The 26,835-nt window shown below is 43.9% G+C and overlaps 1 protein-coding gene across 1 annotated transcript in view; it reads left to right on the top strand.

Moving 5' to 3' along the window:
* Positions 1 to 26,835, top strand: part of ERC2 (ELKS/RAB6-interacting/CAST family member 2) — a 950,023-nt gene that overhangs the window by 793,103 nt on the left and 130,085 nt on the right. The window lies entirely within an intron of this gene.

Below are 26,835 nucleotides of genomic sequence, written 5' to 3'. Positions count from 1 at the left end.
GCACCACTCCCGCAATGCAGGTCTATGGGAGGGGGCATTACGGACCTCCCATAGACGTTCATTGAGGGGGTGGGATGTGACGTCACACGGGGCGGAGTCGTGACGTCACGCTCTTCCGCCATTGTGGTCGGGATCCGAAGCCTCTAGCGTTGCAAGTGTGAGGTGGAAGCCGTACAGGTGGGTGCTGCAGCCGAGATCCTGGGGGTCCCCAGCAGCGGGACCCCGGCGATCTGACATCTTATCCCCTATCTTTTGGATAGGGGATAAGATGTCTAGGGGTGCGGAGTACCCCTTTAAGGGATTAGTATAAAAAAGGCTTGTCCAGTAAGCACAACCACATTAAAAGGGACTTCCAGCTCAAATGAGAAAACTGATTTCAAGTTATCACTTTTGTCCTTATTACAAATTAATCTGCATCTTACTTTATGTAACTGCTCCAAACACTAGAGACTAATTCACAATGGCTTCTGTTTATGATGGAGCCATGACAGCTATGTCAGATCTGTTTTCAAATGGATATTGGTTACAGTATTTTTGATGGCAAGTATAGAGCTGCAAATTGCCAGATTTATTTTTGAGCATTATTATCTTTCTCTTTTTTTCGGAACAAGATTTACCCTTTATGTAATTGTCCTTGGGGTGACTGGGACTCAATACTAAATGTATGTTCTTCTGAAAGTTGAACGGATCGCAGATGCCTCCAAGGCTGATATCCTTGTCGATGTAGTATCAAGCAGCACATTAACACTTCGCTGAGCATGGACTTGGTAATGCTAATCATATTTATTATATTACAGGTTCACATTTAGCCTGTGGGCTTTAGACATTCCTGAAGTGTTTTGACAAATGCATGAACTCATTATTCATGAAAAGCCATTTGTTATCCCAAATATTGTTTTAATGCAGTAAAATACAAAAGTAGACTGGGTTGTAATGGCAAGCATTTAGGGTTGACCAGGAACCAACCACCTGCAAAGAACTTGTAAATAATGGGAGAGGCATTGCATGATACCTTACAATGGGCATAGTGACATATCTATAGGGGCATGTTCATACTGCAGTACTGCAGATGTAAAAATATACATGTTCATGGGCTGCCGAAGAACAACCTCTCCATTATACCTCAGCACATGTGATCAATTGCTGCAGACCCTTTTGGACTCAATAACAGTAATTCCCTGCTTTAAACCTTAAGGGTCTATTAGTACAGTATTCTGTGCAGATTTGATGTGCGCAGAATAGACCATAAAAGGTTAGTCTCATATCAGAGAGATATCCTGTGTATAGGGGATAACTAGTAAATTTGTTGAAGTCCAATAACTGGGATAGTGCCCCTGAATGAACGGAGGGCACAGCTTGTGTGTGGCAGCACTCCATTCATTCTGTATGGGGCTTTTGAACGTTTCCGCTTGCTGAGCTTAGCAACATTCATAATGCCAATAAGGAATGGAGTGCTGGCCATGCATGTGTACTTCTGCTCTTTTCATTCAGGGGACATTTGTCCTTTATTCTTGGTCCCAGTGATTATGGTTATGTGGTGGCCCAGTACGGGAGATGCTGCCTCCTTCAGTGTCCCCAGGGCCCCTTGCACCTGTTTCCCCCCTGTACATATGTTCTGCAGTGTATTGTATTATAAAATGTGTTGTATCTTTAAGAGTTATGTCATGCGATTGTTACCCAGGAGGTACCAAGAGTGACCTATGGGCTCCCTGTTAGTCTCCCCCATATAAGCCCTAGGTGGAGCTAGCTCTCTCTTGTCTCTTAGCTCTGAGGTCCATGCTGAGGTCCAGTGCAGTCGTGCCTAGTGTGTGTGTCCAGAGTATTGGAGGCCTCAAAGTCAAATCCTGCAGCCCCCATCAATTCAAGTAAGCTAAAGTCACAGCTTTATGAGTCAAGTCAGTCTCTGTCATCTGTCAAGTCAGTGTGGTCTGCATTCAATTGTCCAGTCCTACCACAAGTCCCAGCAAACTCTTTAGGTCTCTGCGTCAATGGTCACCTTCTTGGACCCTGGCTGAACTGTATAGACTTTACCAACTGTTTACCTCAGTAAAGCTACCGTTGTCTTTATTGCCCCTGTGCCTAGCCCAGGATCCAGCGGTATACCTTCGGGTGGTTTTAGGCTAAACCATTCCCTGGTGTCACAAATACAAGGGGTTAATGCCATCTACCCCTAGGGTAACAACATCTGCCCTCATCACACCCCATACCACAGTTATATCTCCACCGACCAGCTAGTTATATAACTTTCTGAAAGCTGGCCATACATATTAGATAGTTGATGGCCAAACCTGCCAATTTCGCAGGACTAGCCAACCTTGCCCTCCTAACTCTACCCCAACAGATGTAAGGAGAAAAAATTTAGGCAGTTGAACTGTTTCAACATACCTGAACCTTCTGTTGGCAAGAGAGATAAGCTGCTGCTAAAGGTGTCTTGCAGCAGTTTCATCCCCTCTCTCGATTAAAAACATATGCATGCACAGACAAGCTGAGCGTGTATGTGTATGGGGGGAGGGGCAATTCTATATCAAATGTTTATATACCTGGTGCTCATAGAAAAATTTAAGTTTAAATCACACCATCAATGCAGTAAAAATTATCATTGAGAAAGTACTTTTATTGGTCAACAGATGTCCATAGATGGGAACACCCATTAATAAGCCAACACACCTGCTGCAGTACATACTATAAAAAGGATATTGCCCAAATAACACCATTATACAATGTTTAAATGATACTGCCATGCATAAACTTTAATATAATACTTCAATACAGTAATTATAATACATCATTTAATCAATACCCTTATGTAAAATAAAACAGGGCACTGCTTGCATGATAAGCAGATGGAAAAAATTAGAACAGAATGTCTCTGTAACACTCGGGGGGTGGATGCAGCAGGTACACAGTTCCAGAGTGGTGCTACACGTATAGTAGATATCTGTGTATAGCGCAAAGAAGAGGAAAATGAATGGAGCACACACCTGTATAACTTGTTGTGTAGGTTTACTTTTCGGATTACATCCAAACACTTCAGCATCCCATCACCCCGTGATCCAAGCAGAGCTGGAGTGGCAGGAGCTTCAAACCTGGACGACAACGCTGTTTCACGCTCAGAGGCGTTTCCTCAGGTCCCTGGTGACCACTGGTCACCAGGGACCTGAGGAAATGCCTCTGAGCGTAAAGCAGCATTTTCGTCCAGGTGTGAAGTCACCAGGGACCTGAGGAAACGCCTCTGAGCATGAAACAGCATTGTCGTCCAGGTGTGCAGTCACCAGGGACCTGAGGAAATGCCTCTGAGCATGAAACAGCGTTGTCGTCCAGGTGTGAAGTCACCAGGAACCTGAGGAAATGCCTCTGAGCGTGAAACAGCATTGGGTGTAAAGTCACCAAGGACCTGAGGAAACGCATCTACGCGTGAAACAGCGTTGTCGTCCAGCTGTGAAGTCACCAGGGACCTGAGGAAACTCCTCTGAGCGTGGAACAGCGTTGTCGTCCAGGTGTGAGGTCAACAGGAACCTGAGGAAATGCCTCTGAGCGTGAAACAGCATTGTCGTCCAAGTGTGAAGTCACCAGGGACCTGAGGAAACGCCTCTGAGCGTCAAACAGCGTTGTCATCCAGGTGTGAAGTCACCAGGGTCCTGAGGAAACGCCTCTAAGCGTGAAACAGCGTTGTCATCCAGGTGTGAAGTCACCAGGGTCCTGAGGAAACGCCTCTGAGCGTGAAACAGCGTTGTCGTCCAGGTGTGAAGCTCTGCTTGGATCACGGGGTGATGGGATGCTGAAGTGTTTGGATGTAATCTGAAAATAAACCTACCCAGCAAGTTATACAGGTGTGTGCTCCGTTCATTTTCCTCTTCTTTGCACTGTACCCTTATGTAAAATACCTGTACAATACATAATACATTAATACTAGCACACAGTGTATATGTATTACCTCCATACAGTGCATAATTAAAACTTCCATTTTATAGCGAAATCCCAATACAGCACAAATAAAATACCGCCAATAAGTAAATGCCCCATAATGTTTTAATATAACTATGTCCTGAATGAGCCTCTGAAAAGGGAGTGATACAGGGGAGCACAAACTCCCCACAAAGTTTTCCTTCTCTTTGTAAGCTGTATGATGTTTTCAATGCTGTTATCTGGGCTCTTGCCAGGGATGGTTGCATGCCCCGTCTCTAAATGGCGTCCAGATATGAGCACTAGTTTAACAAGCAGGTACCGTCTGGCAGTATTTGGCTACAGTATAAACTCCAATCAGAAACTGCAGACGCCTCGTCTGCCGGCATTGTCCATCTTATCTGTATGATAAATACTTATTTGTTCTGATTCAGATGTTACAAACCAGACATGTTCTATGATAATAAAATGTTTTCCACATCCTTAAGCCTCTCCTGTCATATGAGTTATGGTGCAATTAAACCCACATCTGCATGTTACAATTTTATTAATTCCAATAGAATCTTCTTACAAGTGCTTTGTAAATATTTGGGAAACACGATCTTGAACTTTCCTGTGGTTTAACATCTCCAGCAATGGGACTGTGAGGATGTCTCCTAAACAATATTAGTTGTTCTCGTATGCGAAATCTGCTCACACCATGGCTTAATTTCCCCAAAGAGACTCCCGCATTAACTAAGAAGAACCATTGCATTAATGCTTTACAACAGTGGGATGACTTGGAACATGAAGGAGGTATAAATTATAGTGCCGAGAATTTTTACCTTGTCTGTGAATGTGATAAAATATTCTTCTTTTGCCATGGTGCAAATCTCTGTGTTCCTCATGTTGTAAAATATATATTAAATTCTTAAGACATTTATAAATATCCATTCATTAATCATTGTTCCTTCCTGACCTGCGATAATTTTATTTTCAGTATATGACATGATTGAATTGTTCTATTTTAGTTGTATCAAGTGGCCTGCCTGGGCCAAAACTACCGACTATAATTTATGGTGGACCTGCTGATATTGAGAAGGTCATAAATGGGTCCTGGTCCTGCTGATATTTTAGATGATGCCTTCCAGAAGTTCAATAGCTAATTTTAATATGTGGTCATCTAAGGTTTATGATAGTTTTAGTGAAATTTAGCCTTTTTCTACAGCTCGTTGACGTTCACAATTAACATTTTACATGGCAAATATTTCTTACTGTCTAATACAGTGGTGCCTACTACCGTTGGAGGTAGGCATGCTTGGTGTTCAAGTTTTAAAGCCACTGGATACCAATGGACTAAAGATCATTGGTGTAACAGTAATACTTTCCAAACGTTATTGCGTAGAGCCATTTTGGATACAACATTTGAAGAATTGTACCAAAATCTGGGGTTATTGACAAATATCAGCTATAAGATAACCTATTCAGGAGGGAAGAAGAAGACCTAGCAATATATAGAACCTATTGTGTAGGGTCATTGTCAGTGATCTAAGCTCCAGCTCTGAGAAACAGACCTCAAAAGGCTAAACTGCAGGAAAAAAAGATAAAATGAAACCATTTTCACTTTAGAGGAAACATGGTGAAAGTCATATTGTCCCCTTGTTCAGTCATTAATTAATTAACTTAGCTTGGAAAGAAAATAGTTAAACAAGAAATCTGGCTCTTCAGACTTATATGTAAATGATTTACATGCTTTTATATTAGTTACCTACTAATGTACTGGTTATAGTTGAAGTGCCTCTGTAGGGCCCCTTTCACATTTCCGTTATCACAGGCGTGACGGCCGTCGGGGATGCCGGGGAAAATGGCAGGAGAAAAAATACAGCTTGCGCTGTCTTTTTCTCCTGCTAATCCCACTAAAAATCAGCAGTGCCCAATGGACCCCATTGACTATAATGGGGTCCATAGGGACTCACTGTTGCCTGGTGCACCCCGTCAAAGTGACGGCCACCAAACTTTTTTTTTCCCGAGTTTGACGGCCGTCATTTTGACGGGGTGCACCAGGCAACAGTGGGTCCCTATGGACCCCATTATAGTCAATGGGGTCCATTGGGCACCGCTGATTTTTGCAGGGGTGCAGTGGCAGTGTGAAAGAAGCCTAAGCCAGTCTTGGCTGCAGTTGCATGACCATGCTCCCTGCTGTCTATCTTTAGCTTGTTTGATATCCCAATTATGTGGTTATCATCCCTCTCCTTCTTGCTAATGTACCCAAGATCACATATCACATGCTTTATCGCGACTGCTACTTGGCTCTCTACCTTCCCTCTGTATCACAGGGGGATTGTGTTTCACACCCTGGGCAGCTGCTCTAATGAGCAATACAACAGCAGAGCTCTATCTGGTAGCAGATCTGCGTTGTATATAAAGACAGAAAGTAATTTCAGGGCATGCAGGAGCTCTAAATATTAACAATATGAAAAATGAACCATGGAAACCTTAGTTTTTCACAAGGTAATTCCACCCTCAGCAAGACCTGCCAGCATAAAACATAGGTGCTACATACAGCTGACCAAGAGTAAATAAGAATAAAAATAAAAAAGAAATACTTTTGATTTTACCCTGTATTTCTGTACACATTTAATTGAATAGAAACAGTAGCTAGTTATATAGTAACACATAATAACTATATAGCATACAGACTGAAAGTTTTATGTACAGTAAGGGCATTGTGTCTTTAGCATTAGCTACTATTTGAGATGAATAAATCATTTCATGACAAACCAATTTAACAGAATTTTCCCAAACAAATTTTGATTAGTCAGTATCAATTATTTTGAATGGGAGCTGATGTGAGCAGAGACTCCTGTCTTTGATAGTAGTCCCTGCTCCTGTATACAAAGCAGTGAGTCTTTTGGATGGCTTGGAATAGCATAGGGCATTATAGTAAGTACATACAGGAGCAGGGACTACTGTTAAAAGCAGGATTCCCTGCACCTGTACCCTTACAGAGCAGTAAGGCATACAATTGAGCCTCCCAAAATGAAATTCAGGTTTACTTATTTCTCCTTATCATTACTTTTATTATATGCATGAAAATGTAGTCTTTGGGTATAGTTCATGTGTGCTGCTTATGATTTATGAATGTTTGGGTGATAAGGGGCCTTGTCAATGGGTGTGGACTGTGTAAAAGGAGCATGTACCGTATTTTTGTCATATAAGACGCACCTAATTTTATAGGATAAAAATCTAGAAAATAAAGATTCTGAACCAAATACAATGTAAAGTATAGGACAGAGATCTTCAACCTGCGGACATTCAGATGTTGCAAAACTACAACTCCCTGCATGCCCGGACAGCCGTTGGCTGTCCGGGCATGCTGGGAGTTGTAGTTTTGCAACATCTGGAGGTCCGCAGGTTGAAGACCACTGGTATAGGAGGTAGTACTCACGTGTCCCCGCCGCTCCGGACCCGTCACCACTCATCACCGCTGCCCTCAATGTCGCCCTCCATCGCTGTCGCCGTGTCCCCGGGGTGTCCCCATCGCTCCAGAACGTCTCTGCTGCCCGGTATCCTCGCTCTCCGTCGCGCCATGACGTCGCTACGCACGCCGTTCCTATTGAATGATGGGACGGCGTGTGCGACGACGTGATGACGACGAAGGAGAGCGCCGGTCATGCAGGGGATACCGGCACGGAGCAGACACCGAAGAGGCAGGTAAGGTCACTCCCGGTGTCCTGTAAGCTGTTCGGGACGCCGCGATTTCACCGCGGCGATCCCGAACAGCCGGGTTAGTGTTATTTTCGCATCAGACACGGTGGTCAGCTTTGATCGCCACGTCTGAAGGGTTAGTACAGGGCATCACCGCGATCAGTGATGTCCTGTATTAGCTGCGGGTCCCGGCCGTTCATGGCCGCATGGACCACCGCAATAGGACAGGTATTTGCGGTATAAGACGCACCAACTCCCCCCCCCCCCCCAGAAAAAGTGTGTCTTATACGGCGAAAAATACGGTATGTAAAATGGACGTGCCTTATGCCTAAATAATGTTCATGGCACATGCTGTATTCTGAAATTTCTCTGAAGACAATTTCTAAAAGATGGCGATATGTCTTTACACTACATATATCATCAGATCTATACTTTCCATCCATGGTTTTGACATACACGGACCCTTTAATAAGCATGCACTCTCCCTTAGCCTCATGAGTTTACTACGAACTACAAAACAACGTTTCTACAGTGACCTACTGACCTTCAGGCCAGCTCCGGGATTGGAAGCTGTCAGTAGAACATGTCTGTAGATACAATAGAGAACTAAAACCTCTCTCGCCTCCCAATACAAGTCTCTGACACACCAAGGCCATAAAACATGATCACTTGCAATCTAGGGAATATAGCTAGAGAGGGGCTAATGTTTAATCCAGGCCAGCTGCATCCATCCTCAGGTGTTTGCAGCAGGTGTGGACAGCGGCTCTCCTCACATCTGCAGAGTGATATATGATATTCGCAGGGGATATAGGAGCAGATCTTGTTTAGAGTTCTGTATAACTGATATATTTTCACCTCAGGTAAATTGTCTTTGTTTTTCAGAGAAATCATCATTTTTTTGATTCCCATATGTCAGCTTACACCATTTATCCTGTCTTTGATGTTCCCTATTTTTGGTCATTTTTCTTTGCACATGGTTAATCATCAAGGTGAACCTCCAAACACACGATACACACTGTTTGCCCAGAAAATGTAGAGTATGTACTTAGGAGATTAATAGATCCAGACGGCATAATCCTGTGTCTTCTCTTGGAAAACAGTCCTGCCAGTGAATTCATTAAAGTCAGCCCTGCAAGTTATTGTTGCAGTTAGAAATTTGGTCCAGAAGGGTATTACACCTATCAGTTGCACATCTCTTAGATAAGACAGGTATTTATGGCTCTCATTCAGTGATGCCTGGTGCAGATAAGGGCACTAATTCTGCTTGGCTTTGTTTATGTGAGCCAAGGACACGACGCAGCAGAATCGCCCAAGTCTCTGGAGCATTTGTGCAGGTATCCTGGCAAGTTCATTGTGAAGTCAGGTTACTGTATACAATGACAGAATGCCTTGATATTGTTTATTTAGCCGGTAATAATTAATTTTACCTTTAAAGCCATGATTTTTTTTACAGCATTTAATAAAACTAAAAGCTGACGTAGGTACTCAAAGATTGAGGACAATGATGGTATTTTGTATAGTGACATCTATTATCTTCATCATGTTCCGTATCCTGGTAAGATTTTAGTAGGCAGATAAATCATAATGCAGTTAGTAAATATTGCCATTGCATATTATTGTTATTCTATGTGTTTACACAATAGAGCATGCTTCATTCAGTTAGCCATTGTCATATCATATCTTATGTATATCAGTAGTCATGTGGACAACTCTATTCTTTACTGAAAAAAAGAGAAAAAAGGAAAACAGTAGCGCCCCTGGTGAAGTACGTTAGGAACAGGTGAGTGGGGTCCTGCAGCTTGGTTCCCCCGATCCCAGGCAGCATCTGCTCCGGTAATAGTGTTGGCAGCAGAAGAAGCATAAAGACGGAACTTTTTCCAAGCGCCAGACCCCTTGGAGTAGTCAGTCCAACAATGTAGACCAGTTAGATAAAATATAGCATTTATTCCAAGCACAAATCAACGCGTTTCAGACCCGAAACGGGCCCTTCATCAGCACAAGGTGCATTGATTATTGCTTGGAATAAATGCTATCTTTTATCTAACTGGTCTACATTGTTGGACTGACTACTCCAAGGGGTCTGGCGCTTGGGAAAAGTTCCGTCTTTATGCTTCTCCTGCTGCCAACTGTTACGCCTAGCGCTCCGGGTCCCCGCTCCTCCCCGGAGCGCTCACGGCGTCTTTCTTCCTGCAGCTCCCCGGTCACTCCCGCTGACCGGGAGCGCTGCTCTGTCATGGCCGTTGGGGATGCGATTCGCACAGCGGGACGCGCCCGCTCGCGAATCGCATCCCAGGTCACTTACCCGTTCCCGTCCCCTGCTGTCATGTGCTGGCGCGCGCGGCTCCGCTCTCTAGGGCGCGCGCGCGCCAGCTCCCTGAGACTTAAAGGGCCAGTGCACCAATGATTGGTGCCTGGCCCAATTAGCTTAATTGTCTCCCACCTGTTCCCTGGCTATATCTAGTCTCCTCCCTTGCACTCCCTTGCCGGATCTTGTTGCCCTTGTGCCTAGTGAAAGCGTTTTGTGTGTTTAAAGCCTGTGTACCAGAACTTCTGCTATCTCCCCTGACTACGAATCTTGCCGCCTGCCTCCGACCTTCTGCTACGTCCGACTTTGCTTCTGCCTACTCCCTTGTACCTCGCCTATCTTCAGCAGCCAGAGAGGTGAGCCGTTGCTAGTGGATACGACCTGGTCACTACCGCCGCAGCAAGACCATCCCGCTTTGCGGCGGGCTCTGGTGAAAACCTGTAGTGGCTTAGAACCGGTCCACTAGCGCGGTCCTCGCCATCCCTCTCTGGCACAGAGGATCCACTACCTGCCAGCCGGCATCGTGACAGTTGATCCGGCCATGGATCCCGCTGAGGTTCCCCTGCCAGTTGCCTCTGATATCACCACGGTGGTCGCCCAGCAAGCCCGACAGATCGCCCATCTAACCCACCAGCTGTCGGAAGTGTCCACCATTGTGCACCAACTTCAGTCGCAACTTCATCTGCAATCATCTCCTCCGCCAGCTCCTGCACCTCCTCCGCAGCGAGTGGCCACTCCTAGCCTCCGCCTGTCCTTGCCGGACAAATTTAATGGGGACTCTAAGTTTTGCCGTGGCTTTCTTTCGCAATGTTCATTGCACTTGGAGATGATGTCGGACCTGTTTCCCACTGAAAGGTCTAAGGTGGCTTTCGTAGTCAGCCTTCTGTCTGGAAAAGCCCTGTCATGGGCCACACCGCTCTGGGACCGCAATGACCCCGTCACCGCCTCTGTACACTCCTTCTTCTCGGAAATTCGAAGTGTCTTTGAGGAACCTGCCCGAGCCTCTTCTGCTGAGACTGCCCTGCTGAACCTCGTCCAGGGTAATTCTTCCGTTGGCGAGTACGCCATACAATTCCGTACCCTTGCTTCTGAACTATCCTGGAATAATGAGGCCCTCTGCGCGACCTTTAAAAAAGGCCTATCCAGCAACATTAAAGATGTTCTGGCCGCACGAGAGACTCCTGCTAACCTGCATGAACTCATTCATCTAGCCACTCGCATTGACATGCGTTTTTCTGAGAGGCATCAAGAGCTCCGCCAGGAAAAAGACTTAGATCTCTGGACACCTCTCCCACAGTCTCCACTGCAATCTGCGCCTAGGCCTCCCGCCGAGGAGGCCATGCAAGTGGATCGGTCTCGCCTGACCCTGGAAGAGAGGAATCGCCGTAAGGAAGAGAATCTTTGTCTGTACTGTGCCAGTACTGAACATTTTTTGGTGGAGTGCCCAATCCGTCCTCCACGTCTGGGAAACGCACGCTCGCACCCAGCTCTCGTGGGTGTGGCGTCTCTTGATGCTAAGTCGACTTCTCCACGTCTCACGGTGCCTGTTCGGATTTCTACGTCAGCCAGCTCTCCCCTCTCAGCCGTGGCCTGCCTGGACTCTGGAGCTTCTGGGAATTTTATTCGGGAGTCCTTAGTGAATAAATTCCGCATTCCGGTGACCCGTCTTGTCAAGCCACTCCACATTTCCGCGGTCAACGGAGCCAGATTGGACTGCACCGTGCGTTATCGCACGGAGCCCCTCCTAATGTGCATCGGACCTCATCACGAGGAAATTGTATTTTTTGTCCTTCCCAATTGCACTTCTGAAGTTCTCCTTGGATTACCCTGGCTTCAACACCATTCCCCAACCCTGGATTGGTCCACTGGGGAGATCAAGAGTTGGGGTCCCTCTTGTTCCAAGGACTGCCTTCAACCGGTTCCCAGTACTCCCTGCCGTGACCCTGTGGTTCCTCCTGTATCCGGTCCCCCTAAGGTCATTAAGGACTCTGCCTGCCACAGGAAATGCCTCTCCCCCCCTCCCAGTCCCATCAGGCAAGCCTCTGTGTCCCCTCATGGCCCTCGTCCTGGTGTCACACTGCCCCGTGCCAGGTCTCGCCCTCTGCCCTCTCTCCCCATTCCTACTCCTGCTGTTCTGCCTGCCGTTGAGGAATCCCTCCATCCTTTCCCGGTGTCCTCATCCCAGGGGAGGCAGTTACCGGACAAAGAGAAGGGGAGACCTAAGGGGGGGGTACTGTTACGCCTAGCGCTCCGGGTCCCCGCTCCTCCCCGGAGCGCTCACGGCGTCTTTCTTCCTGCAGCTCCCCGGTCACTCCCGCTGACCGGGAGCGCTGCTCTGTCATGGCCGTTGGGGATGCGATTCGCACAGCGGGACGCGCCCGCTCGCGAATCGCATCCCAGGTCACTTACCCGTTCCCGTCCCCTGCTGTCATGTGCTGGCGCGCGCGGCTCCGCTCTCTAGGGCGCGCGCGCGCCAGCTCCCTGAGACTTAAAGGGCCAGTGCACCAATGATTGGTGCCTGGCCCAATTAGCTTAATTGTCTCCCACCTGTTCCCTGGCTATATCTAGTCTCCTCCCTTGCACTCCCTTGCCGGATCTTGTTGCCCTTGTGCCTAGTGAAAGCGTTTTGTGTGTTTAAAGCCTGTGTACCAGAACTTCTGCTATCTCCCCTGACTACGAATCTTGCCGCCTGCCTCCGACCTTCTGCTACGTCCGACTTTGCTTCTGCCTACTCCCTTGTACCTCGCCTATCTTCAGCAGCCAGAGAGGTGAGCCGTTGCTAGTGGATACGACCTGGTCACTACCGCCGCAGCAAGACCATCCCGCTTTGCGGCGGGCTCTGGTGAAAACCTGTAGTGGCTTAGAACCGGTCCACTAGCGCGGTCCTCGCCATCCCTCTCTGGCACAGAGGATCCACTACCTGCCAGCCGGCATCGTGACACCAACTCTATTCTTTAGTGCAGGAAATCTGTCACTAGCTGATATCGCCATTGGTTCAGGCCAAGTGAATTACATATTTTATGCGGTTGATAGCAATGTAGACTTACAGCCCTCCAGAGCAAGAGCCATACTACGACATGTCAGTACTGGTTAATAGAAGGGTGTTCCAGTATACTTTAAAGGAGATAAATAAAGACATTTTCTAAGGCAGATACCACTGTCGCAGACATCATTCTGGGCCAGAAAACAGCTTAGTGTTCCAATGAACAATGGCAACCAATGAATCCCGAGAGATTCCGTTGACTTCAGTGGGGTCTATTGGGTTTCCGTCTGGTGTCCTTACTCTATCCTAAACGGAATCTGCATGAGCCCCCGAATGGAGCTCTGACACAATTGTGGGCACTTGGTAATTTATTTACATTGGGAATAAAATGTTATTTTCTCAGAAATGCTTGGGGTATGAAGGAAAACATGGATACGTTTGTACTTGTTTTCTCTGTACCTATTGAGCATTGTTATGGCTTTATGATGGATAGAATCTGATGACAGTATACAATCTGTCATGGCAATGGAAGAATGCACTTCTGCATTACACAGTTATTGTTACCCAAAATGTCTATCAGTGAAGGAGTATTTATTTATACCCCATAGTAAAATGAGAAGGGCACCTGCCAGGGATGAACAATGGCACAGTATATCAAAGAATTCACATGAAAGCACTAGGATAGCAAAAAACACCAGCTTGTCATTCCCTACAAAAATGTACAATGTCCATGCACCTGAGTGGGCCCCTCAACCTCTGGGCTCCATAGCAGCTGCTACGCCTTTATATACACCCATGGTGCTTTATGAAAATTGTGGCACCTACAAAACATTTTTTTTTCTGTTGTGTTAATCTTTTGCCTTTTCATTGATAACAATACATAAGCATGGTGAAAAAATATAGTATATTCATCAGCATCACATGGAATTGTTTGGGGGGGATAATTTGGTATTACAGCTGGTAGAAAAAAAAAAAAAAAAAAAAGATGAATGAGACTTTTGTGGCTAAATCAAATACTCAGATATTTTTTCAGAATTTTTATTCGATATGTTATATTGTTATTATTTTTCTTTTTTGGTCCGCCAGCTTAGAATGTTCTCTGACTTATCTGTGCCCAAAGTGTACTTATACCCTGGCTTCCACAGCCTGACAGATGAATGGTTCCTATTATTTGGCACAATGGTTGACATAGATTTTGTTCAAATTGGGCTGATGATCTCCATTAAGGGGTCAAGTTTCTGCTCCAGGTATCTTTGCAGGAAAGATGGATGATTTAAAGGCTTTATTTTCCGTCGTAGTTAGATTCTCATGGCAGCGAGATCATCGGGCTCAGCACAAGATTAATTGTTTCTCTGTGGAATCTGACTTCAGACAAGAACGCCTCAGTATCTACTCCCTTAAAACCATTAATGTTTAGGTATTTTCTTACATGGAAAGTTACAGTAGCTTTTAGAATCAAACGGCCCTGACCCTTTCAGTCATATATAGTATGAACTTCTCTGGTGACCTGGGCAGTGCTGAAAGGTTTGTTCTCAAAGGGGTTAATCTTACGCATTGTTTGCACAGACTCTTTGCAGTGCTTTTTAGTACTGAACATTTAGCCAGTGTTATGCCATAGCACTATTACTAAAGATAGAGATATATGACTGCTTACATTATAATACTGGAAAGTGGATAGGTGACTGCATGTTTTCCTGCAGTATTTATTACGTTATATTAACTGTGATACAGTCAGGGCCAATCCTGACTGGGTGCAGGATTCTCTTTGGCACCCCCTAGTGGACGTGTCTAACTTATTAATTCTTTCTCTTTAAAAATGTCTCCCTCCCCTTTCAAGTATAGAACTATATGCATCTAAATAAATCAGAAAATGACCTAATAATATCAGTAACCCGAGATCAATAATAACAGTATACACAGAGAAATGTTATCATCATACATATGACCATCATACTTTTACTGACCAAATCCTGTATATTGAGACCAATAGTACCATATTTTTGTGACTGGTAGTTAGCCACCTGTATAGAAAGGGAAATTAGCCCCAGAAAAGTAGGATTTATATTGTATTTTTTTATTTATTCCCGAAGCTAAAGGTTTTGTTACTGAAAACCAAACACATGAGAAACCTTGTTTAACCCCTTGACAACCACACACGTAAATGTACGTCCTGGTGCGGCGGTACATTTACGTCCTGTGTATGAGATACACTGCTGGTCCCAGCTGCTATCAGCAGCCGGGGACCCGTCAGTAATGGCGGACATCCGCGATCGCGTGGATGTCCACCATTAACCCCTCAGATGCCGTGATCAATACAGATTACGGCATCTGCAGCAATGTGCATGTTAAAATAAATGATCGGATCGCCCGCAGCGCTGCCGCGGGGATCCAATCATCTGCAATGGCGGCAAGAGGTCCCTTCACCTGCCGCTGGCCGTCTCCCAGTGTCTTCTGCTCTGGTCGAAATATAAAAATAAAAAGTTAAAAAATGTGAAAAATCCCCTCCCCAATAAAAACGAAAATTGTCCCTATTTCCCATTTTACCCCCAAAAAGCGTACATTTTTTTATAAACATATTTAGCATCGCCACGTGCGTAAATGTCCGAACTATCAAAATATAATATTGATGATCCCGTACAATGAACGGCGTAAACGTAAAAAATATATATTCAAATGTGGTATCAATAAAAAGTACGGATGATGGCACAAAAAAATGAGCCATCATACCACCCCATATATGGAAAGATGAAAAAGTTATAGGTGGTCAAAATAGGGCGATTTTATATTACTGATTTTGTACAAAAAGTTTGAGATTTTTTAGGGCAGTACAAAAAATAGAAAAGTTATCATTGGTTATCATTTTAATCGTATTGACCCAGAGAATAAAGAACACATGTCATTTTTACCGTAAAATGTACAGTGTGAAAATGAATCCCTCTAAAGTGTGCAAAATTGTGGTTTAATTACAAAGTAAAATTGGTCACACAAAAAATCAAGCCCTTATATAGGTCTGTAGATGGAAATATAAAAGAGTTATGGATTTTAGAAGGTGAGGAGGAAAAAACGAAAAGACAAAAATAAAATTGGCCTGGTCCTTAAGGTCAAAATGGTCTTGGTCCTTAAGGGGTTAAACGTTTCTCCCGTATATTTGTCTCTGACAGCTAGTTTGCCGCTATTTGACTGGTTTTATGGGACCAATCTCCCACATTACATATAGCAGAAATGTAGATATTTGTACAAACAATCCACTGCCCCTGCCTAATGAGATGTCACCTGCTGCCATGATCAATAGCTATCACACATTTAACTTATTTTTTCCAATAAAACGTTTGTCTATTTTGACACAGAAGTACAACACAGGACAAGACTATGTAAGTAGGAATGCTGCATTGTTCTGCATTTCTTAAAAGGAATCCTTCACATTGAAAATACAGCTCAATCTGCAGTCAGCATGTTATATACACTGCTCAAAAAATAACACATCCTAGATCTGAATGAATGAACTAATCGTATGAAATACTTTCGTCTTTACATAGTTGAATGTGCTGACAACAAAATCACACAAAACTTATAAATGGAAATCAAATGTATCAACTCATAGAGGTTTGGATATGGAGTCACACTCAAAATCAAAGTGGAAAACCACACTACAGGCTGATCCAACATTGATGTAATGTCCTTAAAACAAGTCAAAATGAGGCTTAGTAGTGTGTGTGGCCTCCACGTGCCCGTATGACCTCCCTACAATGCCTGGGCATGCTCTTGATGAGGTGGTGGATGGTCTCCTGTGGGATGTCCTCCCAGACCTGGCATCCACCAACTCCTGGAAGTCTGTGGTGCAACATGGCGTTGGTGGATGAAGCAAGACATGATGTCCCAGATGTGCTCAATCGGATTAAGGTCTGGGGAACGGGCGGGCCAGTCCATAGCATCAATGCCTTCCTCTTGAAGGAACTGCTGACACACTCCAGCCACATGAGGTCTAGCATTGTCTTGCATTAGGAGGAACCCAGGGAGAACCGCACTAGCATATGGTCTCACAAGGGGTCTGAGGATCTTGGTACAAGGGGTCTGAGGATCTTGGTACCTAATGGCAGTCAGGCTACCTCCGGCAAGCACATGAAGGGCTGTGCAGCCCCACAAAAAATGCTAGCCCACACCATTACTGACCCACCGCCAAACCGGTCATGCTGAAGGATGTTGCAGGCAGCAGAACGTTCTCCACGGCATCTCCAGACTTTGTCACATCTTTCACATGTGCTCATTGAGAATCTGCTTTCATCTGTGAAGAGCACAGGGCACCAGTTGTGAATTTGACAATCTTGGTGTTCTCTGGCAAATGCCAAACGTCCTGCACGGTGTTGGGCTGTAAGCACAATCCCCACCTGTGGATGTTGGGCCCTTATACCACCCTCATGGAGTCTGTTTCTGACCATTTGAGTGGACACCTGCACATTTGTGGCCTGCTGGAGATCATTTTGTAGGGCTATGGCAGTGCTCCTCCTGCTTCTCTTTGCACAAAGGTGGAGGTAGCGGTCCTACTACTGGGTTGTTGCCCTCCTATGGCCTCCTCCATGTCTCCTGATGTACTGGCCTGTCTCCTGGTAGCACCTTCATGCTCTGGACACTAGAGCTGACAGACACAGCAAACCTTGCCACAGCTCGCATTGACGTGCCATCCTGGATGAGCTGCACTGCCTGAGCCACTTGTGTGGGTTGTAGATTCCGTCTCATTCTACCACTAGAGTGAAAGCACCGCCAGCATTAAAAGTGACCAAAACATCAGCCAGAAAGCATAGGAACTGAGAAGGGGTCTGTGGTCACCACCTGCAGAACCACTCCTTTATTGGGGGTGTCTTGCTAATTGCCTATAATTTCCACCTGTTGTCTGTTCTATTTGCACAACAGCATGTGAAATTGATTGTCAATCAGTGTTGCTTCCTGAGTGGACAGTGTGATTTCACAGAAGTGTGATTGACTTGGAGTTACATTGTGTTGTTTAAGTTTTCCCTTTATTTTTGTGAGCAGTGTAGTTTTGTCAGGAAAAATTTAGTATAGCTTCTAATTTACTAATTAAAACTCTTTTTCTGGGCTTAAGAGTCCATTAGGTGGCCTTATTAGCTATTAACCCCTTAAAGACAACGGGTTTTTCCTTTTTTGTATTTTCATTTTTTCCTCATCACCTTCTAAAAATCATAACGCTTAAAATTTTGCACCTAAAATTCCATATTATGGCCTATTTTGTGCGCCACCAATTCTACTTTGCATTGACATTAGTCATTTTACCAAAATATCCACGGCGAAGAAAATTCATTGTGTGACAAAATTGAAGAAAAAATGCCATTTTGTAATTTTTTGGGGCTTCCGATTCTACGCAGTGCATTTTTCTGTAAAAATGAGATCTTTATTTTGTAGGTCCATACAGTTAAAATGATCCCCTACTTATATAGGTTTGATTTTGTATTACTTCTAAAAAAAAATCATAACTACATGCAGGAAAATTTATAAGGCTAAAATTGTTTAACATTTTTATTTCTCCGCGTATGGGCCGGTATGAGGGCACATTTTTTTGCGCCGTGATCTGAAGTTTTTATCGGTACCATTTTTATATTGATTGAACTTTTTGATTGCTTTTTATTCATTTTTTCATGATATAAAAAGTGACCAAAAAATACGCTATTTCAGACTTTGGAATTTTTTTGCACGTACGCCATTGACCGTGCGGTTTCATTAACGATATATTTTTATAGTCGGACATTTCCGCACGAGGCGATACTACATATCTTTATTTTTATTTACACAGTTTTTTTTTATGGGAAAAGGGGGGTGATTCTTACTTTTATTAGGGAAGGGGTTAAATGATCTTTATTAACTTTTTTTCACACTTTTTTTTGCAGTGTTATAGCCCCTCTAGTGGCTATTACACTGCACACACTGATCTGCTACACAGACACGGCAAAGATTGACACGGCAAAGATCAGTGTTATCGGTGTTTGATTGCTCAAGCCTGGATTTCAGGCTTGGAGCAATCAATCGCCAATTGGACGCGACAGAGGCAGGTAAGGGAACCTCCGCTCACGTTCTAGCTGATCGGGACATCGCGATTTCACCACGATGGTCCCGATCAGCCCGACTGCCGGGAAGCTTTCACTTTCATTTTAGACACGGAGATCAACTTTGAATGCCGCCTCTAAAGGGTTAATAGTGCACAGCACAACGATCGGTGCCGCACGCTATTAGCCCAGGGTCCCGGCTTTCATTAGCTGCAGGGACCGACCCGGAATGACCCCGCGTTATATACCGGGACCAGGCGCAGGGCGTACAGGTATGCCCTTCGTCCTCAAGGGGTTAACATCTATCTTTGTACACATGCTCATACAGTCAGTCACTGATTATGTCCACCCACGTTACACCTAAGCCCAGAATGATTAGAGATTTCAATCGAGTTACGAATTCTACTGAATCTTTTCCCACAAAACTGTATATCAATCTGCTCCGCTCCTCCAACCTACTGCATGTTGAGGGGCTTTTGGTAAGACCAAAAAAAATATTAAATACTGCAAGAAACTGCCCTTGCCCAATAAGCTGTTATTTGCTGCTGTAAACAACATACCGGTTAGAGTTGTCCAAAACCTGTCATGCATAGAACACATCTTGTAGATTCTGGTAGCACTCTTGGTGTCTCAGGGTTGTGTGCCACTAATGTAATTTAGAGGAATGGATTGACAAAGAATGACAGAATTCTGCTATTAACATAATGAACCTTTATCCTTAAGGAGCCAACATACTAGACATTTGCTCTGTGTTTATATCCATTGTAGACACGGAATTTGCGATAGATGACTTATTACACCATAAAACCGAGGTTTTGTTAACTATTTTCCGATTCAATAAATGCCTGAAATCTAAACAGTTACTAAAATATTTCCTAAATTCCAGTAAATCTACCCGCTGTACGTAATTCCTTGAATCATCTCCGCTCTTGCAAACAACCAAATTTATGGCTGTATGAACAATTGTAAATGTCTGTGGTCTCCTATTTACGTGTTACAAAGTTCAATAGCTAGAGGTAATTTTAAGGGACATTTAACTTAAACATTACTGATTATAAAGGAGCCTTACCCCTTTGTACCAGAGAAGTTTTGCTCTGAGGCGCTTCTTTTTTTCCGTTTAGTAAGTTCAAAGGCATATTCATCATCTTTCGTAATGTGGACTAGATTAGACAATGTTTTAAAGGGTCGAACAAGATAAAATGATGGCTGCTTTCTTCTAGAAACAGCATCCACACGTGTCCATGAGTTTTTTCCGGAAATACAGTTTCAGCTCTATTGACCGGAATCGAGGAGAGGGGCAATGCCACACAACACCTGTCAAACAGACAGGGCACTCATTTTGGTAAAATAAGATAAAATAAAATAAAAACACTCTTTTTATCTTAGGGTGCCCATGCACCATTAACCCCTTAAGGACTGAGCCCTTTTTCACCTTAAGGACTGAGCCCTTTTTTGCAATTCTGACCACTGTCACTTTAAGCATTAATAACTCTAAGAGTCTTTTACTGATTATTCTGAGATTGTTTTTTCGTGACACATTCTACTTTATTTTAGTGGTAAATTTTCGGCGTTATTTGCATCCTATTTTGGTGAAAAATCCCCAAATTTCATGAAAATTTTGAAAATTTAGCATTTTTCTATCTTTGAGACTCTCTGCTTGTAAGGAAAATTGATATTGCAAATACATTTTATATTGATTCACAAATACAATATGTCTACTTTATGTTGGCATCATAAAATGGACATATTTTTACTTTTTGAAAACATTAGAGGGCTTCAAATTAGAGCAGCAGTTTTCAACATTTTCATGAAAATTGCAAAATCTGAAGGGACAGATCTTACAGAACTACAACTCCCAGCATACCTGGGCAGTCTAGGCATGCTGAGAGTTGTAGTTTTGCAACATCTGGAGGGCTACCGTTTGGGCACCACTGTAATAGTGGTCTCCAAACTGTGACCCTCCAGATGTTGCAAAATTACAACTCCCAGCATGCCCAAACAGCCTTTGGCTGTCTGGGCATGCTGGGAGTTGCAGTTTGGCAACCACTAGGAAGGCAGCAGTAAAGATCGCTTTACTGCCACCTCCCTTGATGCTCCACACCGTCGCCTCCCTACCTGCGCCGCTGATCTCCGCTGATGCCACCAATGATCGCCGGTCCCTTCTTCTTCTTCTTTACAGGTACCAGCCGCCGTCTTCTCCCCCCGTTCTGCCCGGCATCCAGGGGTGGGCAGAGCGGGGGGTTCCCCCCCCCCCCCCCCCGTCTTCAACTGCCATTGGTCAGTACTAAGTGCTGACTAATGGCAGGGGATAGGAGTAGGTTGCACCGCTGCAACCTCGCTCCTATCCCTTAGGGTGATCGGGGCTGTCACTGTGTTAAAATATAACACGATCCCCTGATGTCAGGGGAGAGTCGGGAGGCCCCTATATTTATTAGTAAAAAGTCAGTGGATCCTCTGAATTCGGCAGGTGCAGCCAAGTATATGTGGTCCATAGCCCTGTTCAACACAAGTTAGTATGACAGAATAAAAGGTAAAGAAATGTTTTGAAATTATTGGTTGGAAACTGCACCATCTCACCTTTTTCCTGTTCCTATTATGGTTGCAATAACCACTTTCTCTGTGGCTCAATTGAACTGAACTTGGATTAACCTAAAATTATTTGTGACTGTTAAGCACTGTAGGAGATTTTGGTATGATGCTAAAATCTTGACTGTATGACTGAATGGTGGGCCAAGGACAAACATATATGTATATTCCAGATACATAATACATAAGTATTGTACATATTCAGCAACTTCTGAGTCTGCTTGGTTTGCAGAGTGGACTGTAACCAATGAGCGGTTTTGCTACTTTTCCTGAGACAGTCCACATTGTTATACTAACTTTCTCTGCATTCTCCTTCTCTCTCCTGTGTATATGTATGTATATGTATATATATATATATATATATATATATATATATATATATATATACTATATTTTATTTTTGTTACTATATCCCGTATATTAAAAGATATCATTTTATAATTTTATTTTATAATTCAAAAATTATAATTGTCCCTAAATTTCCTTGGCCTCTTCTGCTTATATGTATATACTATATTACATTTTTATTAAAGGGGTGTACCAGGAAAAACCTTTTTTTTATCTATCAACTGGCTCCAGAAAGTTAAACAGATTTGTAAATGACTTCTATTAAAAAATCTTACTCTTTCCAATATCAGCTGCTGAAGTTGAGTTGTTGTTTTCTGTCTGGCAACAGTGTCTGTCTCAGGAACTGCACAGAGTAGAAGAGGTTTGCTATGGGGATTTGCTTCTACTCTGGACAGTTCCCAAGACGTGTCATCAGAGAGGACTTAGACAGAAAAGAACAACTCAACTTCAGCAGATCATAAGTACTGAAAGGATTAAGATTTTTTAATAGAAGTAATTTACAAATCTGCTTAACTCTCTGGAGCCAATTGAGATATATATATAATATACAGTTTTTTTTTCCTGGATAACCCCTTTAATATGTGCCTTATATTTAATGTAAAAATGTTAAAGTTTAACAATTGTGTTTAACCCACATTTAGAGCTTTTTTAAAAAAAAAAAGAAAATCACAGACTGCTGGGGTGACAGTAGTAGAGGGTTTGTTTCCTTATAATACACAGTGACCTTGTATTGACCCCCATATATTCCAGCAGTAATACCCCCAAACAGTGCAACCCATAATCTTTCTGCAGCATCAGCAGCGTCACCATATAGTGCCAGGTCCTCTATCTGTCTTTACAGATACTTGTACTTGTAGTTTTAATGAAGTCACAATATATTTCTGTGCTTTTACCTCCTAACACCTCTTAACATTGTTTGCTAGTAAAGTGCCATTATATTCATTCTTTCCTGGCACAAATGTTTAGTCCCCTTTTAAGTAGTTCTATCCAAATTTCTGTGAAATTTCCCTGTGTTAACCTGTAGGTGGGGTTAGCCTGGATATAAGTTTTTCATAACCCATGCTTGTATTTCATGTCACAGAATACAGAAATAACTAATACCTACCTACCTTAATGACGGGCCCTCTGTAGATTCTGTAGAGAACATTCTTGAGGTATGTTCACACAGCTTTTTCCTGGCATATTTTTGTGGCATTAAAATTATCCTGATGCATTCTAAAATTATGATTGGGATTTTAGCGGGTGAATTTTTTTAAATTTTTTTTGTCTTAAATTTAAATTCAATGAAATGTTTATTGAAATCAAATAATTTTAAAATTTTACATATTGGAAGCTACCGTCCCTATTTACAGTAGTGGGAAAAAAAATTATGTGTCAACAATAATTTTAAAAAAAAAAAAGACTGACTGCTACAGAAGGAAGAGGTTTGTTTGCATTAGCTTTTCAGATACATTGTGTTGTTCTATTCTAAAGCTATGTTGTTGTATTGTTTATGTGTGGATTGGTATTTGGATCAAATAACCAGAGATTTTAGGTAATCATCACCCCTTTAACTTAGAAATTCCTAACAGTTCCTAAAGTTTTTATACTAAAGAAACCATTTAAGCTATATTTACATGGCATAGTGTCTACATGGAAAACTTCTGGGGGAACACTACATATACAATGGGCACCAGCAGGACATACCAGTGCTAGGACCACTCTGAAATGCACTGTTTCCATAGACTGCACTGAATTTCCAAACGGATTACACAGAAATAATTGTCATGTCAATTTTTTTCTGAGCAGGCCTGCCATGGAGACTCTGCGGCAGATGTTTCGACTGTGTGCACAGTGCAGCAGAAACCGAATTAACAATGGGACTCTGCTGCAATGGAGTTTTCGAGTGGAAATTGTTTTAAACAACTTTCCACCATGTGAATGAGGGCTTACGGGCACCACAGATGTGGTTATTTTGCACATTATTTGTGAACTAAGCTATTGTTGAGTGGCATCAACTGGGTTATGTTATAGTTATGGCTATCAGCGCTCTCGTGAATTCATTACACCATAATGGTCAATGTCTGAATTAGGGAAGTGGTGTTTTGTAGAAGTTAAAGGGGATCTCCGCTGTTCCAGCGTACGGACAATCGTCAGGCCCCCTCCCATAGACTTGCATTGAGGGGGTGTGATGTGATGTCACGAGGGGCGTGGCCGTGATGTCATGATCCCGCTGCTGGCTCCAAGCATTCGGAAAAAAAAATGTTCTGAACGCTGGGGCAGCGGAGCACCCCTTAAATAATGATAGTACAATGTTTGCTTTTATACCAAAGATTCTCTCCTCTTCCCTCCTTGTCTCATCAGGGGTTGTGTTTCACATACTGCAGATTGTGCAGACAAACATGTGAGGGAATCAACATCACTAAATAATATGCCACGAGGTGGAGCAAATGGACAACAAACACATAAACACCACTAGACTGCACCACACACTATGAAACCGCACACAACCATAAGAATTAAACAATCAAAATGTATTAGCAAAAGGCAGACTTCATAGATAAAAGAGGATTAAAACAAAATACCAGGATTCATTCTAATAGATACAAAGAATGGACACCAGATACACTGTTCATGATAAGGCTGAGGAATTGCAGAGGCAGACATCTGGAGCAGTATGCCGGACAGATTTAGAAAAAAAAAAATCTAAAAACAATAAAACACAATGTAAGCAAAAGTATGTGACTGAGCCTCACAAACCAGTTGATGCAACCACCATTAGTAGAGAGTGTAGGGATACAGAGAAACATATTCGGAGCACTCACCAGGTAAGCGTGATAGAAGATCTTTATTTCAATGTAATCCAAACAGATTGGTGAGCGGAGGCAGTACTGTGCACCGGGCCTCCGCTCCCCACTGAATACATTTTTATCTGTCTGGATTACATTGAAATAAAGATCTAGCTTACCTGGTGAGTGCTCCGTATATGTTTCTCTGTATCCCTCCTACACGTTACTGGATTCTATGTTTCACTTGCAGCACCGCCACAGCTGATGTATTACTCTCTCTACACTCCTATTTGTCTGAATTGACTTTATTCATTTTGGGGCCATTGACAGGTATTTGTTCACTTGTATTTCCACTATTGGTAGAGAGTTGCATTCAGTATCAAAGTGGTATATCAAATTTCTTTAAAAAAAGATTATGAACCTGAGAGCAAGGGGTGAAAAGGCGTGGCAACATAATTAAAAACAGAGACAGAAAATAGGATGAAATATAGCGACAACATTGTGGTGTGCTGCATCCTAAGAGTGGCTTCCTCAAGTGTTCCTCATGCTGGAGAATATGTTGAGAATACAGACAGGAAATAAGTGTAATAAAGTACTACCGTATATATCGAGTATAAGCAGACCCGAATATAAGCCGAGGCCCCTAATTTCACCCCAAAAACCCAGGAAAAGTTATTGACTCGACTATAAGCCTAGGGTGGGAAATACATCATCCCCCCATGTCATCATCCCCCTGTCATCATCCAGACCCCCGTCATTAACACCCCCGTCATCATCACTCTGTCAGCATCCCCCCTTCATCATCACCCTGTCATCATCCCCCCCCTCCATCATCACCACATGTCATCATCACCGCCTGTCATCAACCCCCCCCTGTCATCATCCAGACCACTTTCATCTTCCCCCCCCCCTTCATCATCACCGCCTGTCAGTGGTCTTCAACCTGCGGAACTCCAGATGTTGCAAAACTACAACTCCAGCCATCGGCTGTCCGGGCATGCTGGGAGTTGTAGTTTTGAAACATCTGGAGGTCCGCAGGTTGAAGACCACAGCGGCCTTCGTCATCATCCAGACCCCCCTTTAAGTTTTCTACTCACCTCCCCTCAGTGGGAAGGAAGGGTGAGCTGGTCCGGGCCATCTATGTTGCAGGGACCATCCCCAACGGAAGTGCTGACCCACTTATATACTAAGATTCAAATTTAGGACTGTAGTAAAAGTCCTCATACACTTTAGCACTCATACAGCTGACTGTATAAAGTTTACGGGGGCCATCCTGTCTCTCCTCTGAAGATGAAAAGAGGAGAAGCAAATGAGCTAATCGGTAAGGGCTAATATCTGTAGAGATGCTTTAGTACAGAAATGGAGAGGGTGACATATACAGTGACCCCCCAACCTACCATGGCCCCGACATACGATCATTTCAACATACGATGGCCTCTCAGAGTCCATCGCATGTTGAAGGCAGCATCAACATACGATGCTTTTGTATGTCGGGGCTATCGCTGCCACCGGATTGCCATTTACGGTTCCCCGTATGGTCCGCTGACGATCACTTACCTGTCCTCGGGGCTCCGGTGGTGCCTCCTCTTCGGGATCCCCTGCATCATCGGCGCTCTCCATCGTCGTCAACACGTCGCTGCGCATGCCATCCCATCATCCAATAGGAGCGGCGTGCGTAGCGACGTGATTGCGGCGACGCAGAGCGAGGATGCCGGGGAAGCAGAGGCCTTGCCGGAGCGTCGGGGACACCCCGGGGACACGGCGACAGCGAAGGAAGGTGACATCCAGGGCAGCGGTGACGAGCGGTGACGGTCCGGAGTGGCGGGGACACGTGAGTATAACCTCCAATACCAGTGGTCTTCAACCTGCGGACCTCCAGATGTTGCAAAACTACAACTCCCAGCATGCCCGGACAGCCAACGGCTGTCCGGGCATGCTGGGTGTTGTAGTTTTGCAACATCTGGAGGTCTGCAGGTTGTAGATCACTGTCCTATACTTTACATTGCACGGATCCCTCAACATACGATGGTTTATTTGGAACGGATTACCATCGTATGTTGAGGGACCACTGTACTTTATGTAAAACATTTGAAGTGAGAGATCAGTTCTGTGCGGCACCAGTCATCCTACCTTATGTCATCATGGTGTTTTGAGAAGAATGTGGTGGAAATTGAGTCACGACCATAGAGGAGGAATGAGCTT

This window comes from Hyla sarda, chromosome 6 (genome assembly GCF_029499605.1).
Source record: "Hyla sarda isolate aHylSar1 chromosome 6, aHylSar1.hap1, whole genome shotgun sequence".
Taxonomy (NCBI): Eukaryota; Metazoa; Chordata; class Amphibia; order Anura; family Hylidae; genus Hyla; species Hyla sarda.
Note: the sequence above shows the minus strand (reverse complement) of the source record. Positions and strands in the feature narration are given on the sequence as shown.